This window comes from Sarcophilus harrisii, chromosome 1 (genome assembly GCF_902635505.1).
Source record: "Sarcophilus harrisii chromosome 1, mSarHar1.11, whole genome shotgun sequence".
NCBI classification, from domain to species: domain Eukaryota; kingdom Metazoa; phylum Chordata; class Mammalia; order Dasyuromorphia; family Dasyuridae; genus Sarcophilus; species Sarcophilus harrisii.
Genome location: NC_045426.1, coordinates 398,145,984 through 398,162,204, shown reverse-complemented (window position 1 = coordinate 398,162,204; position 16,221 = coordinate 398,145,984). Strand labels below are relative to the sequence as shown.

General features: G+C 36.1%; 1 long non-coding RNA gene across 1 annotated transcript; it reads right to left on the bottom strand.

Moving 5' to 3' along the window:
* Window positions 1–10,889: 10,889 nt before the first annotated feature.
* Window positions 10,890–15,283, bottom strand: LOC111719564. Its single transcript, XR_002769662.2, has 3 exons — window positions 14,910–15,283; window positions 13,719–13,820; window positions 10,890–11,326 (listed from the first exon to the last, which is right to left on the bottom strand). It is a non-coding gene; the product is annotated as an uncharacterized LOC111719564 (long non-coding RNA).
* Window positions 15,284–16,221: the final 938 nt, after the last annotated feature.

Sequence of the window (16,221 nt, the reverse complement as noted above, 5' to 3'; positions counted from 1 at the left end):
AGAAGGGGAAGGGAGAAAAAATGGAAATCAAAATCTTATAAAATTAAATACTGAAAACTAAAAAAAAAATTTTAATGTTAATAAAAAATTAAGTTGTATACCTATCAATTATATCTTTATTATTATTGATATTATTTTATTTATGCCTTTTTTGCATTCCCTTTCTTTACTTAAGAAAGTATATGTAGGCCCAAGACAATTTGCCCAAAACCGCAGGGTGACTATTGAGAGTAGCCCTGAATCAAGTTGGATTCCAACAGTGGAGGAAGCTGCTGACCACAGGAATATCGCCTATATTCCCACAAGCATTTATGAAGTATTGACTGACTGATTGTAATATCTTCTAACTCTCTAGGAGGGTAACTGAAGTACTTGTTAAATGCTTTGCTGAAATCTAGGTAAACTCTAGCTAAAACATTTCTGTGACCTTTCTATAGTAATCCTATCAAAAATAAAAAATAAACTTAGTTTAGTTTAACCTATGCTTGATAAAACCACATTGACTCTTATGATTAGCACATTTTCTAAATGTTCACTGATCATCTATTTAATAATGCAACATAGAATTTCGTTAGGTGTCAAAATAAAATTCACAGACACACACACATACATGTATATTTCCAAGTTTTTATTTAAAAAGGGCTAAGCTTTACTGACAAACTGCTAGAGACATTTTGACATGCCTATAGTTTGAAGAATACATTCTGTTCCCTATTTTGAAAAGTAGGACAATTTTTGCTTCTCCAGGACTGAAATACCTCTCCTTTTCCATCCAATCTTTCAAATATTTTTAACAACAACAACTTTCAGTCTTTTCAGTATCTGAAGAAGTAGATAGTCTGAGACCAATGAATTCTTTATCAAGAACAGTTATTCTCTCTTACTAGTACTTCTCCTGGGCATTACTTCCTTATTTGTTCTTCACTCTCCAATTCAATGTGATCCCCCCTTATCAGGGAAACCAGAAGCAAAATAAGAATGGAATAGTTCTGCCTTGTTGCTGTCAGCAGTTAGCCATTATACTCTTCACCTGGGTAGCAATTACTTCTTCCACCTTCCACATTGCTCTAATACAGCTTAAAGATAAAAGCCCATTTTGTTGTCCTTATTTGCCTCAAAAGAATTAGTTCATTTTGAGCTTTCAGATTCCAGACCTTATTCTTGCAGAACTATACTATTTTCTGTATTCATCTTGATTACTTCCCTTTGCTTAGATCTTCAATACACACAGACACACACACACACATACATGTATATTTCCAAGTTTTTATTTAAAAAGGACTAAGCTTTACTGACAAACTGCTAGAGACATTTTGACATGCCTTAACTATCTAGACAAACTTACACATGTAGCATTTAATTTTCAAGAACAAAAGATATCTTTATAAAATTAAATGTGAGGTGAATTATTTGTACAACTACATAAGTCTCTTCAGACAGCTCATACTCTTTTTTTTTTTTTAATAGCTTTTTATTTACAAGTTATATGCATGGGTAATTTTACAGCATTGACAACTGCCAAACTTTTTGTTCCAATTTTTTCTCTCCTTCCCCTCATCTCCTCTCCCCAGATGGCAGGTTGACCAATACATGTTAAATATGTTAAAATATAAATTAAATGCAATATAAGTATATATGTCCTAACAGTTATTTTGCTGTACAAAAAGAATCAGACTCTGAAATATTGTACAATTAGCCTGTGAAGGAAATCAAAAATGCAGGCAGACAAAAATAGAAGGATTGGGAATTCTATGTAATGTTTTCAGTCATCTCCCAGAGTTCTTTCACTGGGTATAACTGGTTCCTTTCATTACTGCTCTATTGGAACTGATTTGGTTCATCTCATTGCTAAAGATGGCCAGGTCCATGAGAATACATCCTCATACAGTATCGTTGTTGAAGTATATAATGATCTCCTGGTTCTGCTCATTTCACTCAGCATCAGTTCATGTAAGTCTCTCCAAGCTTCTCTGTATTCTGCTGGTCATTTCTTACAGAACAATAGTATTCCATAACATTCATATACCACAATTTACCCAACTATTCTCCAATTGATGGGCATCCACTCAGTTTCCAGCTTCTAGCCACTACAAACAGGGCTGCCAAACATTTTGGCACATATAGGTCCCTTTCCCTTCTTTAATATCTCTTTGGGATATAAGCCCAGTAGTAACATTGCTGGATCAAAGGGTATGCACAGTTTGATAACTTTTTGAGCATACTTCCAAATTGCTCTCCAGAATGATTGGATGTATTCACAATTCCACCGACAATGTATTAGTGTCCCTGTTTTCCCACATCCCCTCCAACATTCCGCATTACCTTTCCCTGTCATTCTAGCCAGTCTGACAGGTGTGTAGTGGTATCTCAGAGTTGTCTTAATTTGCATTTCTCTGATTAATAATGACTTAGCTCCTACTCTTTCTTATCAGAATTGTTTCTCTTTGGGAATTCAGAATTCAGCCCATTCTTCTTAGGCTATCCTTTCCAATAGAATCCTTGGATCTTAACTCTCCTTCTTTTTAAAGGAAATCTGTTTGCCTCAAATCTAGGGTACAAGGCAAGTAAGCCCAGCTCTCTACTCTTTTATCTTAAACTCTATGAGGTAGTGGTTATTTTCTATGAAGTTACCCTTTATTTCTATGCCAGGAACCAATTTCTTCCTATCAGTGAAAATCAAATCTAAGATAGAATTCTTCTTGTTGGTTCCTCCACCTTTTGACAAAAAAAATTAATTATTAAATCAAGAAATGATTAATTATACTACTTTTGGTAGAAAACCTTAACAGATAGATAAAAAAACTGACATCTCCAACCACTTTTTATTGTCACTACTCATATCCTGATTTTTTGGTATAAAAAATTTGAGAGAATACATGGTCTAATTGATAGAGAATTAGCCTTGGTATCAGGAGGGCTTGAGGGTCAAGTCCCACATCTGACATTTCCTGGCTATATTAATCTGTTAAGTAATTACTTCTCTCAGTTCCTGGCAGCTCTCTATGAATATAATTTCAGAACAGGTAAATTGGGAGAAGTTTCCTCATGGGTAGTTTCTCCTGTTTAAATAAACCAGAATAAAGTTGTTCTCATTGTTTTCCAAATTTTTTCTACATACTTATTCTTTCTTTTTTGTTTTTTTTGGTTGTATTTTAAGTTGCAAACTGTTTCCTTCATTCCTTCCCAATCTCATACTAGAGAGGGCCAGTGTTTGACCCTAATATATGTGTATGTGTATGTGTATGTGTATGTGTATGTGTGTGTGTGTATGTGTGTGTATACACACATACATATACACACAATCTACATATATTGCAAATACATGAAATTAAAGAATACAAAATTCCATATGTTAATTATTTTTTTTAACCTGGATAATATCTTCTTCATAGGTCTTTTGTAGGTTTTTTTCCCCCCCAGTTCTATAAGGCTCTTTGTCTTTTTTAGGTTCTTCTAATGTTCTGTGATCCAAGTTTATGTATGGCCACTGCTCTTCAGACTCACACCTTGGTCTATGAGAGACCCCTCTGCTCCTGAGACACAACAAGGGCCCCCAGCACCCCTGCTCCCACAATAGCTCTTGTGTCTTCTTGTGTGCTGGTTCCCCCAGGCCCGAAAGAGCTGGGCCAGCTTGCCCCTCTGCCCTGAGACCAAAACTACAACTCTGCTCTCCTAGGTATGACCACAATCAGGGTCCCTAGCCCTCTGCCATGTGGTCCTCTCTGCTGAAAGCCTGGACCTTCTGATGTCCAGCACCAGCATCCCTCTCACACCCCCACTGTCCAACCCCCACACTATCTGTGGGATGAAGGTCCAAGCAGCTGACACAGCTGACCCCCCCCGGGGCTTGTTGTTTTTTGACTTGACAATATCTACAATATCTTTTCACTGGCCAGATCACCACATTGGAATGTCATATCTTTCCTAACATCCTCCTAAGTTGTCTTAAGCTGAATGACTGCTTTAAGCCAACTTTTAATTCCTGCCACTCTAAAATTCACTTTGAAGTATTATTTTAAGTTATTTGGACAGGAATTTGGGAGAGCCAGGTAATTTCCTGCCTTATTCTATGATATTCCCCAAGTCCCTTTCCATGCTTATCTTTCTTATAACCTTATATTAATTTTGATTTTATTCCTCACAAGTAAGTAGACAGCTGATTTTGGAATGACATCTACATTAGAAATTATTTGTTTCCTATCTTTTAAAATAAAGTCTGTGCCATTTTGCTGGCATTATGCATTATTTGACATGTCTAGAATCTTTGATTATTTTATTGAAGAAAACACTTATGAAAGATAAGTAGATTTCCATATCAGTTTACAAATCTCCCCCCCATATTCTTTATCCCAGAACCATATTTTTCAATACATTTTTGCCAGCCTGTATCATGCCCATATTTGCATTAAAGACACTAAAATATAAACTATAATTTTTTTAGTTTGAATATAATTTATTTTATTTATTTTTAAAAAATAATTATAACTTTTTATTGACAGAACCCATGCCTGGGTAATTTTTTACACCATTATCCCTTGTACTCATTTCTGTTCCGATTTTTCCCCTCCCTCCCTCCATCCCCTCCCCTAGATGGCAAGCAGTCTTATACATGTTAAATATGTCATAGTATATCCTAGATACAATATATGTGTGCAGAACTGAACAGTTCCCTTGTTGCACAGGAAGAATTGGATTCAGAAGGTAAAAATAACCTGGGAACAGGATGATTTCAGAAAGGCCTGGAGAGACTTACACGAACTGATGCTGAGTGAAATGAGCAGGACCAGGAGATCATTATATACTTCAACAACAATACTAGATGATGACCAGTTCTGATGGATCAGGCCATCCTCAGCAACGAGATCAACCAAATCATTTCTAATGGAGCAGTAATGAACTGAACTAGCTATGCCCAGAAAAATAACTCTGGGAGATGACTAAAAACCATTACATTAAATTCCCAATCCCTATATTTATGCACACATGCATTTTTGATTTCCTTCACAAGCTAATTGTACAATAATTCAGAGTCTGATTCTTTTTGTACAGCAAAATAATGTTTTGGTCATGTATACTTATTGTGTATCTAAGTTATATTTTAATATATTTAACATCTACTGGTCATCCTGCCATCTAGGGGAGGTGGTGGGGTAAGAGGTGAAAAATTGGAACAAGAGGTTTGGCAATTGTTAATGCTGTAAAGTTACCCATGTACATATCCTGTAAATAAAAGGCTATTAAATAAAAATTTTAAAAAAAATAACCTGGGAAGAGAAACAAAAATGCAATTAGTTCACACTCATTTCCCAGTGTTCCTTCTCTGGGTATAGCTGCTTCTGTCCATCATTGATCAATGGGAACTGAATTAGATCTTCTCTTTGTCGAAGAAATCCACTTCCATCAGAATACATCTTCATACAGTATTGTTGTTGAGGTATATAATGATCTCCTAGTTCTGCTCGTTTCACTCAGCATCAGTTCATATCAGTCTCTCCAGGCCTTTCTGAAATTATCCTGCTCATCATTTCTTACAGAACAATAAAATTCCATAACATTCATATACCACAATTTACCCAACCATTCTCCAGTTGATGGGCATCCATTCATTTTCCAATATAAATTATAATATTAAAAATTAAAATAATCGGTAGCTTCTGATAGAGTTCTTCATAGAATTTCTTTGTCTCTTCTTCTGCAACAGATATTGATGCATAGGTTACAATTATTTTTATGGTGGTTTTGTTATCATTAGTGCTGTATAAACATGAGCAAATATTTCATAAAATTCTGTTTCTTGCTGTCTTTGTACAAGATAAAACCAACTCTACCAATTCTTTTGTTTGCCTTTTCAAGGATAACGTGAGTCATCCTTCCACTTAGCTTTAATTTTGTTTTGTCTTTTCTCAATGATATCTATGAAATTAAATTTGCTTCTTTAAATTAAGTTCTCTTATCCATTTTGCTTGCTATCTAAAGTCTGTACATTTGTACAGACAATGATACATGACTTTATGACTGACTATTTTTTTTTCTGGGATTTTGCTTCGTGTGAGGCTCTGGATTTCTCAACAGCTATTTCATCCAACATAGTTACTCTCTGATATTTAGACTATGTTTCATAGAGAAGCAGTTTTTTTTCCATTTCCTCAAATGTTTCATTTTAAAGCTCTATTACAAATATACTTGCATGACATTGGAGAAAAATACATTTTTACCATCCTTTATCAGTTACACTCCACTGCAATCAAGATCTCTGGCATTTTCATGTTTTAATTCATGGTCTAGGTATCCAAATCTTATTCCAGATATCATCTTTCTTGCTACTTATTCATATTTCAAATAAGCTTTTCTCTTCTTGAATCTTTGATTTCATTAGGCAACTATGATTTAAAAAAAAACATACACACTATCTGCTACCTTTACTCCAATGATCTTTTTTTTTTTTTTTTTTTTTTTTTTTGCACAAGATTTGCTAATCTAGGCTCTTTCTGGCAACATTGTTTGTGCTTATGTGAAGCATCAGAAATGGGCAATAGTCATCCATTTAGACAAATGTTGGGAAGTTCCCTATTACATCTTAGACTCATGCTTCTAAAAGACAACTCTATTTTTATACACAGAGCTGCCTCTGCACATTGAACAAGAAGTCACTAACCACCACAATTTGTCCCTCCAAAGCCTACCAGATGCTTTCTCACATAGAAACTGTTCCATTGCCTCATCATGACGTGAAGGTGATCCTGGAATCTTGAAGACTATGTCAGCCAAACGGAAGGTTGGGCAATTTCTATCATGCTAGAAAATCATGAAGTATGATCTCTGCTACAAATTGGGTCTGCTTTGTAAGAACTGACCTAGCTAAGAACAGAGAGTCTCATTAGCATAGACTAGTGAATTGATGATGAATTTCTTGATCATGGCAGCCCATGAAATGAGAGGGGAAAAGTGACCTTCAGAGCTGTGAGACCACCTTTCCACTTCTGCAAGGACAATGCTAGAGTGGCAAAATGAGGTAGGGTATCGAGAATCAGTTTTTAAAATTACTCTAACCTTGAACTTGGCCACTGATATTTTAATTGTGGGATCTTTTTTCAATGACCACAAAATACATATACCATTAGAAGAATTAGATCATATCCAGGGGGCCTCAAACTTTTTAAATAGGGAGCCAGTTCACTGTCCCTCAGACTGTTGGAGGGCTGGATTATAGTAAAAACAAAAACTTTGTTTTGTGGGCTTTTATATAAAGAAACGTTATAGCCCTGGGTGAGGGGGATAAACGTCCTCAGCTGCTGCATCTGGCCCGTGGGCCAGATTTATTATTATCATAATAAATAAAATCACAAGAAAGAAGGAGGTTGTAAGTAAGCAGAAGGATGGTTTATAGGTACTCCCTAGAGAGATAAGAAAGAAGAGGCAGAAATAGTTGTTATTATATTACTCAAAGACAAGAAGAAAAATTTTGTGAAATATTTGGTCATCCAGAAAAGTACTTGTGAAAAGATAACCATGAATGTAATTGCAATTTATATGTTCAGTATTTGGAAGATTCTGAAGGAAATTTGTGGGAGAGAAAAAATATTAGATTATCTGCCAAACTGAAGGTCTATACAGGTTGTGCTGATCTCATTGTTGGATGCAAGTGAAACCTGGACAGTCTATCAGCACCCTGCCAGGGAACTAAATCACTTCCATTTGGATTGTCTTAGGGAGATTCTGAAGACCTCCTGGCAAGGGAAGGTACCAGACACGGAGGTCTTTGCTTGAGCTAAACTACCAAGCATTCAAACTCTATTTCAGTGTTTAGCTCTGGTGGTCTGGTCACATTGTTTGAATGTTAAATGTACATTTGCTTAAAAGATTATTTTACAGAGAACTAACACAAGGCAAGTGTTCACACTGAAGTCAGAAGTGACACAAAGACACTCTCAATGTCCCCCTGAAACACTCTGGGATTGATTGTGAGACAGAGAAGAGTGTCCAGCATGCTGTGCCCATGTCAAGGAAGGCAGTGAGTTCCATGAGCAAAGCAGAATTGAATTAGCTCAAAAGAAAGGTAACATGTGCAAATTAATAGTATTCTACGAAGGACTTCATCCTTATCATTTCATAATTGAAAGAGGTAAAAAACACAAGACCATCCCGTGCTTATTTCTTGTTTGTAAAGTACAGAAAGGACTTTGATTTGTTAGAGCAAAACACTTCCTTACAGATTCAATATTCCTTAAGAAATAGAACAGAATTATATATGTTTAGCATATATTGGATTACTTACTGTCTAGGGGAGGGGTTAGGGAAGAGAGGGAGAAAAATTTGGACCACAAGGATTTGCAAGGGTGATTGTTGAAAACTATCTTTGCATATATTTTGAAAATAAAAACTATTATTTAAAAAAATAAAATTCAAGAATTAGAATAAAAGAAATAACATTCTTCAATGTCTTGATCATAAAGATTAGGTAAGTGTTTATGGAGAAGATATAGCAAAGAATCTAAGTTGAACAGAGGTTCCCTGTATATAGTTCAGTTGTTTTTCAGTCATATCTAATTCTTTGGGACCACAATTGAGGTTTCCTTGGCAAAGATACTGAAGTTATTTGTGGTTTCCTTCTTCAACTCATTTTACAGATGAGGAAACCAAGGCAAAAAGGGTTAGATTATTTGCTTAGGGACACACACATCAAGTTAAGTGTCTGAGGCCAGATTTTATCTCAGAAACATGAATCTTCCTGACTCCAGTCCTAGTATTCTGTACATTGTTCCATCTAGCTGCCCATCCCTATAAATGGTAAGGTCCACCAGCTGGTCCTGTTCTTGTTGACGTGATGTTGATTGTTTCAAGACTTGGAATATAACAAAATTTTGGGGAAGAGATCCATAAAAACTCAAAATAGCTTGGTCTGACCTTCCATATAGAAAAGACAAAGTGAAAAAAAAGAATGGTCTATTGCTCAGATTTTAACATATATTTAAATGGACACCTAAAGAGATTACCCAACAGTGTTTATGTGTATTTTTGGACACAATAGGGTGCTAGTCCTGGAATCAGGAAGACTCAACTTTCTGAATTCAAATATGATCTCAGACACTTATTAGCTGTGTGACCTGGGCAAATAATTTAACCTTATTTTCCTTATCTATAAATGAGCTAGAGAAGAAAATGGCAAGAAAACTTTAAATGGGGTCATGAAAAGTCAACTATGACTGAAATGACTGAACAATTGGGCCAAATATTTGAAAAGGATGAAGAAAGCAGAGTGGAATAAATGCCTTCAGGAAATTGAAAAGCTCTTTTTTTGGCTCCAAAGTTCTCATGTGAACAAAAGCCTATCTCTTTAACATCAACATTCTGCCAGTGTTGTTGCGTGTCTGAAAGAGGAAACAAGCCTCTGGAGAGTTGAAAATAAATATCACAAGAGGGCAATGGAGAAGCTCGTGGTGGGATGGAGTAGGGGGTGACATAGCACCAGTAAGTAAAGTGAAAAAATATCATCAGGGAATTTTATGATAGGAAAAAAGAGAGGACAAAGAATGACAGACAGTCACAGTATTTTTATGATATCAGAAGAAATCAAAGAAGTCTCTAGCTTACTGGATGAACTTTGTGGAGAACTTATGGGAGAACATGAACAAGAATTATACAAGATATATAGATATGGTTGGGTTGCCAACTACATTGTTGGAAGAAAATTCCAAATCAAAGATGAGATCCCAAATCCATTTAAATATCACTTCTCCTTTCTCGCCTAGCAGGCAGCCTCAGAGAAGAGTAAAAGGAAATCCTGAAGCAGCATTTCCACTGTTCATTGGCTTCCAAATCTTGGAAAACCAGAATACCTGGCCAGTTAAGACAGTCTTTCACCTGAATGATCAACCTCTTCATTACTTCAGCAAATTAGAGGACCACATGGAAGAATGAATGAATGAGAAGACAGGCAAGAAAAGAGTTTAAAGAATGGGAAAAAAAGATTCAGCCAACATTCTTGCTTGTCTCTTCAAACTAAGATGAGAAGAAATTGGAAGAGAAAAAAATTTAAGAAAAAGAGGTGTCAGAGGAGCTTTGCTTGTTGGAGATTATCTAGGGAAAGAAACTGTCCTTAAAGCTCAAATTCCTCTCCACAGAGTAGAGGAGATATCTAATGATTTTTCAAGCTTAATTTTATAGGTGTGGGCTTGGGAAAGATAGCTGGAAGCATTATACTGGAACATGAAATACTGGGCATATTTGTATGAAAAATTTCCACTATCCTCTGGCAAATACAGATCATAAAATCATAGATTTAAAGTTGGAAGGGACCTTAGTGGTTATCTGAGTAATTTCATTTTGTATTAACATTTTAGGTTTGAGCAATTTAGAGTCAGAGTGAAATTGCCTTAGACTATAAATCTAATTGTATTTGCTATTTGGGAATGAATCAGGTGGAGACAATTACCATCTATGGCAGAATTGATTTTTGTTGTGGATGGTAAGAGGCACTCCTTTGAACTGACTGCATTGTATGATATTGATTATCATACTCAATGATGTTTTTTCAAAAGCAAACATATGAAGTACCAAAACAGGGAATTGTGTGCGCGGGATATTTTTTTTGGCATAGGTAATTTGGATTCAATAAACTAATACTATTTGGTGAATGGTAATTTTTTTTTGTTTTATGTTCTAAATTTTTATTGTTTTATGCTGGTGCTTTGTTTATTTTTTTGATACTATGTTTCTGAAAATATTATAGAATATAATATCTTTGGGAAAGGATTTTAACAGGATTAACAGTATCCAGAATGATATATATAGAGAGAGATAAATAGATAGGTAGGTTTAACATAAGAAGTAGAATTGGGGGATTAAAATTGTCCCATCTATAATAAAAGTACCTGAAGCAGAGCTCCGAGCCAATAGCACTTTATTAAAGGGTCCATAGTCCCCTCCAATGAAGTGGATCTCAGATCTTCCTCATGGTCTGAGAAGCCCCCTTCTTCCAGGAGAGTTTGATATCCATGCAAAAGAGTCATGGTAAAATATAAAATCCCATTGTTTGTTAAACCTTGTTGAGAGCCAAAAATAACATAACAGCTGAGGGAGGGGAGCAGTTCATATGTTGGGTGAAGCATGAGGCTTCATGATTAATGGTTAAAAGAATGGGCTTCTTCTTAGGTGAAGCGGTGGGGAGATAATACAGGCTATCCATATACTCCAAGAACATATGGGGGAGGGGGAAACTTTCCGTACCAAGTCACCGCCCATGTTTGGTTTGGTCAAGGAATTTGAGCAAAACAGGATGGAGATAACTTTGTCAGCATTCTTGTGGTTGCACAAGTAAACTCCACAGCTGGAAAGAAGTAATGAACATTACATTAAAATTTGAGACCTATTATAGGGCCTTTCTATTAGAATCTATTTTTCTATGTGCCTTCTACAAAGTATGGTTGAATACAGTGTTTATTTTTATACCTATTATTAGATAATTGATTATATATGTATTACTAGATGAATATATTAAAATAATTACTAACAATCATTATTACCCTTTATAAAATCAGAATGAACTGACTAATACTGATTAGAGTTTGAGTAGGGGTCCTCAATAAATCATTTCTCTCAGAATCTTCTCCAATCTCCTCTAAGATCTGAGTACTATGATTGATTAATTAATTAGAGTAATATTATCGGCTTTAAATGAATAGAACTTATATAGTCCATGAAGAAGCTACAATTGTATCCTGTTATTATCTTGGAAGGATCTGGTATTTGGCTAATGACAATATAGAGAGTCAAGACTACATCCATTTGTGGCAACCCTTTTTGTAATGGCAAGGACCTGGAAGTTGAATGGATATCCATTAGTTGGGGAATGGCTGAATAAGTTGTGGTATATGAATATTATGGAATATTACTGTTCTATAAGAAATGATCAGCAGGATGATTTCAGAGAGGCCTGGAGAGACTTACATGAACTGATGGTAAGTGAAGTGAATAGAACCAGGAGAACACAGCAACAAGATTACATAATGATCACTTCTGATTGATGTGGCTCTTTTCAACTTCGAGGTGATTCAGTCCAGTTCCAATGATCTTGTGATGAAGAGAGCCATCTGCACCCAGAGAGAGCACTGTGGGAACTGAGTGTGGTTCACAATATAGCATTTTCACTTTTTTTGTTGTTGTTTGCTTGCATTTTGTTTTCTTTATCATTTTTTTTTCCTTTTTGATCTGATTCTTCTTGTTCAGTATGATTAAATGTGGAAATGGTATAGAAGAATTGCACATGATTAATAAATATTGGATTACTTGCTTTCTAGGGGAGGGAGTTGGAGGAAAGGAAGGAGAAAAATTTGGAACCCAAGGTTTTACAAGGGTGAATGTTGAAAACTATCTTTGCATATATTTTGAAAATAAAAACCTATTATTAAAAAAAGAGACTAAGGATTTGTTTGTACAAAGAAAGCAAACCTCTAACAAAATGCCACTAGAGATGGGGGTGGCAGGAGGAATCAAGGGGGTTAGCAACCCTGGTAATGAATAAACATTTCTTAATAAGTTGGGTTGGGAGCTTTTGAGGTGTTTCACATTAGAGACCTGGAATCTGAATGGCAGAATTCCAATACACTTATCAGTATCAATATAGTTTTTCTACTAGGGAAGAAAGACTTGACTACCCCATAGGAATTCCACTTCCCTCACCGGCACCTGGAAGATGCTCCATACTAAGTAGTTTGAAGAACAGCCTGAATGTTGTGTCAGATGCTGTTTCCATTGGACTGATAAGGACAGGAGTGGGGACTAAAAACTGCACCTGCTTGTTTTTCAGAGAGAAATAGCAAGCAAAGTGCATGATGGGAACCAGATCTGAGTAGTTATAATGAATGGTATTCCTTCTCCAAGATATCTAGAGGTCAGTGTGTCCCCATAGAGATGAGTAAAGATGATCTCTTGCATAAGGAAAGGTAAAAAGGTTTGACACCTAAGTAATAACACTTTTAGTCAGTGTCTTCTGATCAGGAAAACATTGTACTTTTTTTTTTCTTTCCCTCCATCTTGAGGCTGGATTCCTTCTCCAGAGTCAGGGTTTCTCATCTGTATTTCCAACCCAGAATGTAAGAAAGACTGAGTAAATGATGCTCCCAAATTCTTCTCTGATGAGACCTATTACATGTATCTCTTCTTTTGTAGGAGCAAAGATGAGTCTTCCTGACTCCAGGCCCCATACTCTATCTACTATAGCACCTAACTGCCTTTAATTGAGATATGCTAATCTATACCTGGCCACTAAATTTATCGCCTCCCTGAAGTCATGGTTTTCTTCAAGAAGGAAGGACAAACAACAACAGTTGAATTCTGATACTCTGCACCTCAATAGGTAAATAGGCCTTTTTAATTCTTTTTTTAGGGTATAAGCAAAACAAGATTTCTACTTCTTTGTTTCATTTTTCTATTATTGAGCATTTGTTTTCTCTGTCTTGTAACTCTCTTGATTTTAAGAAAAAGAAAACCTTTGGAACATACATTCCTAGTCTAGTAAAACAAATTCTTACACTGCCCATGACCAAAAATCTATTACCCTGAATTTACCAGTCTTTTGTCAGGAGGCGGGTTTATGTATATCATCATCAATCCTCTGGAGTCATAACTGCCTCCTTCATTGATCAGACTTCTTAAGTACAGTCTCCACTTCTTAAGACCTTAAGAGATTATATAGTTAACAGATACTACTGGCATCATACCTGCTTTAGGTTACTTCTCCATCCATGATTCTCAGTAGGGAATCCTCCATTGCAATCCAGAACCCATGAGCCTCCATTTCTACTGATAATCTCTCATCAAGCCTGAATAAATCACAATAAAATAAAGGAAAAAGACAATTACTGAAAGTAGAAGGCAAAATAAAGTACAAAGAGTTAAATTCAGCAAGAAGCACTCTTGCCACCCATTTCCCAAAGCTACCTCCTCTCTAAACATCTCCTGGAGAGTATTGATCTCTATTCCTGTTTAGTCACTCTGGGCTTAGTCTGTTATCTCCCACAACACAGCAGAGAGTAGCATATATCAATTCATTTATGGCAGAATGTTAGATCAATGTCTAGAGAAGCAGCATGGAACATGTGCTGAACTTGTAGTTTGCTAATTCTTACAGTGGAAGGAGTACACTTGAGTCAGGTATTTCAAATCCTGCCTCAGACACTAGCTGTGTAAGTATCTTGGGCAAATCACTTAATCTAAGCCTTGGTTTTCTTTTTTCCCCCCTTTACTTTTTTTTATTGAAGTTTTTTTTTTTCAAAACATGCAAGGATCATTTTTTCAACATTGACCCTTGAAAAACCTTGTGTTCCAATTTCTCCCCCTTCCTTCCACTCCCTCCCCTAGATGATATATAATCCAATATATATTAAACATGATAAAAATAAAGGTGAAATTCAAAATAGACATGCATATTTATATAATTATCTTGCTGTACAAGAAAAATCAGATCAAAAAATGAGAAAGGAAATTAAATTCAAGCAAACCACAACAAAAAGAGTGAAAAATGTTATGTTGTAATCCACCCTCAGTTCCCCCCAGTCCTCTCTCTGGATGTGGTGACTTTCATCATCCCATGATCATTGGAACATCAGCCTCAGTTTTCTTATCTGTAAAATGGGGATAATTCCTACCTCACACATTTGAGGATCAAATGAGTTATATGTGTAAAGTGATTTAAAAACTTTAAGATGCTCTACAAATTTTTAATCATTATTATTAATGTAAGCCCTGTTCTACAAAGAGAATGGAGTGGATTGTCATTTTCTATTTTCTTTTCTAGCTGATTTTACAGAAGAGGAAGCCGAGGCAAACAGACAAAAGGGTTCATTGTAGGATGTCAGTAGGAGAATACATGGAGAATAGAGTAGAAATCAGTTGCTTCCTGGTCCAGCTACCTTGTTGTCAGGATGGGATGGCCAGGTCTTAGCTGTTATTTCTTCCCCAATCTGCTTTCTGGTTCTGTCTTCCAGACTGGAGCTTTCATCTCATATTTCACTGTTGGATTCTCATCCTGTTTTCAAACCAGACGCCCTGCAAGTTGTTAAACGTACACAGCTTTCAGTCAGATTTTGTTCCCAGAGAGAACGTGGGTCTGATCCTCCCACCTCACAAATCAATGAGCCACTTCAGTCCCCTAAAAGTATTCAAAATAGGACCCTCCTACATCAGGAAGGATGTGTTGTCTCTCTGCTGAGTCAAGGACTTGGCGTCAAAGTTTCAGAGGATGAGAAACACCAAGCTCTGCCTTCCTGGGATGGAAGAAGAAGAATTCTCGCCAATTATCAGCAGAGGTCCTTGCTTTTTGGGGAGGAGGGGCAGTGTTCAGGGCTGGATAGACTTCATTCATTCCCATGGGTGTTCCTTACCTTTGCAACATTTTTATCCATGTATTCATTCATTGAAAGTCTTTCCTGATCTCCTTAATTCTAGAGCCTTTCCTCTGTTATTTCCAATTTATCCTGTATAGAGTTTGTGTTCATAATTGTTTGCATGACATCTTCCCATTAGAGTGTGAGCTTCTCTGGGGGCAGGGATTATCTTTTGCCTTTCTGTGTATTATACAGATCTTTGTGGTCTATGTGGTTCTTAGCACAATGTCTTATACATTCAGTTGTCTTAATCGTATCTAACTGTTTATTATTCCATTTTGAGGTTTTCTTGGCAAATATAATGGAGTGGTTTGCCATTCCCTATTTCCTTCTCCAGCTGATTTTACAGATGAGGAAACTGAGGCTTCAGTGACTTGCCCAGGGCCACACAGCTAGTAAATGTCTGAGGCTGAATTTTAACTCATGGTGTATATTCAATAAATGTTTGCCTGACTGACTGGCAACCCTATATGGGTCTTTAGGGAAGATAACTAAGTTTATATTACAAAATCTTGGAACTTGCAGCCTAGAAGGGGAATAGCACATTAACACAGATAACTAAGATAAATAATATTGCATTATAGCTATAAAATGAAAATGTCTCTTATATGCAGAATCAGGATTCCAGGTCTGATAGATCTTAAGCCTATTTTGTTTATTGTGCTTCTAAAGAACTTGACATTCCTACAAAAGGCTTACTCATAAACTACTAGCAGCAGTTTCTTTTCCATTCGAAAGTATGTTTTCTTGAAAACAATGGCAGTGCTTAATTAACATTCTATCTTTTTCTCAGAACATTACAATAATTCCTGCTTTGCCTTTATATGCCTTAACAGCT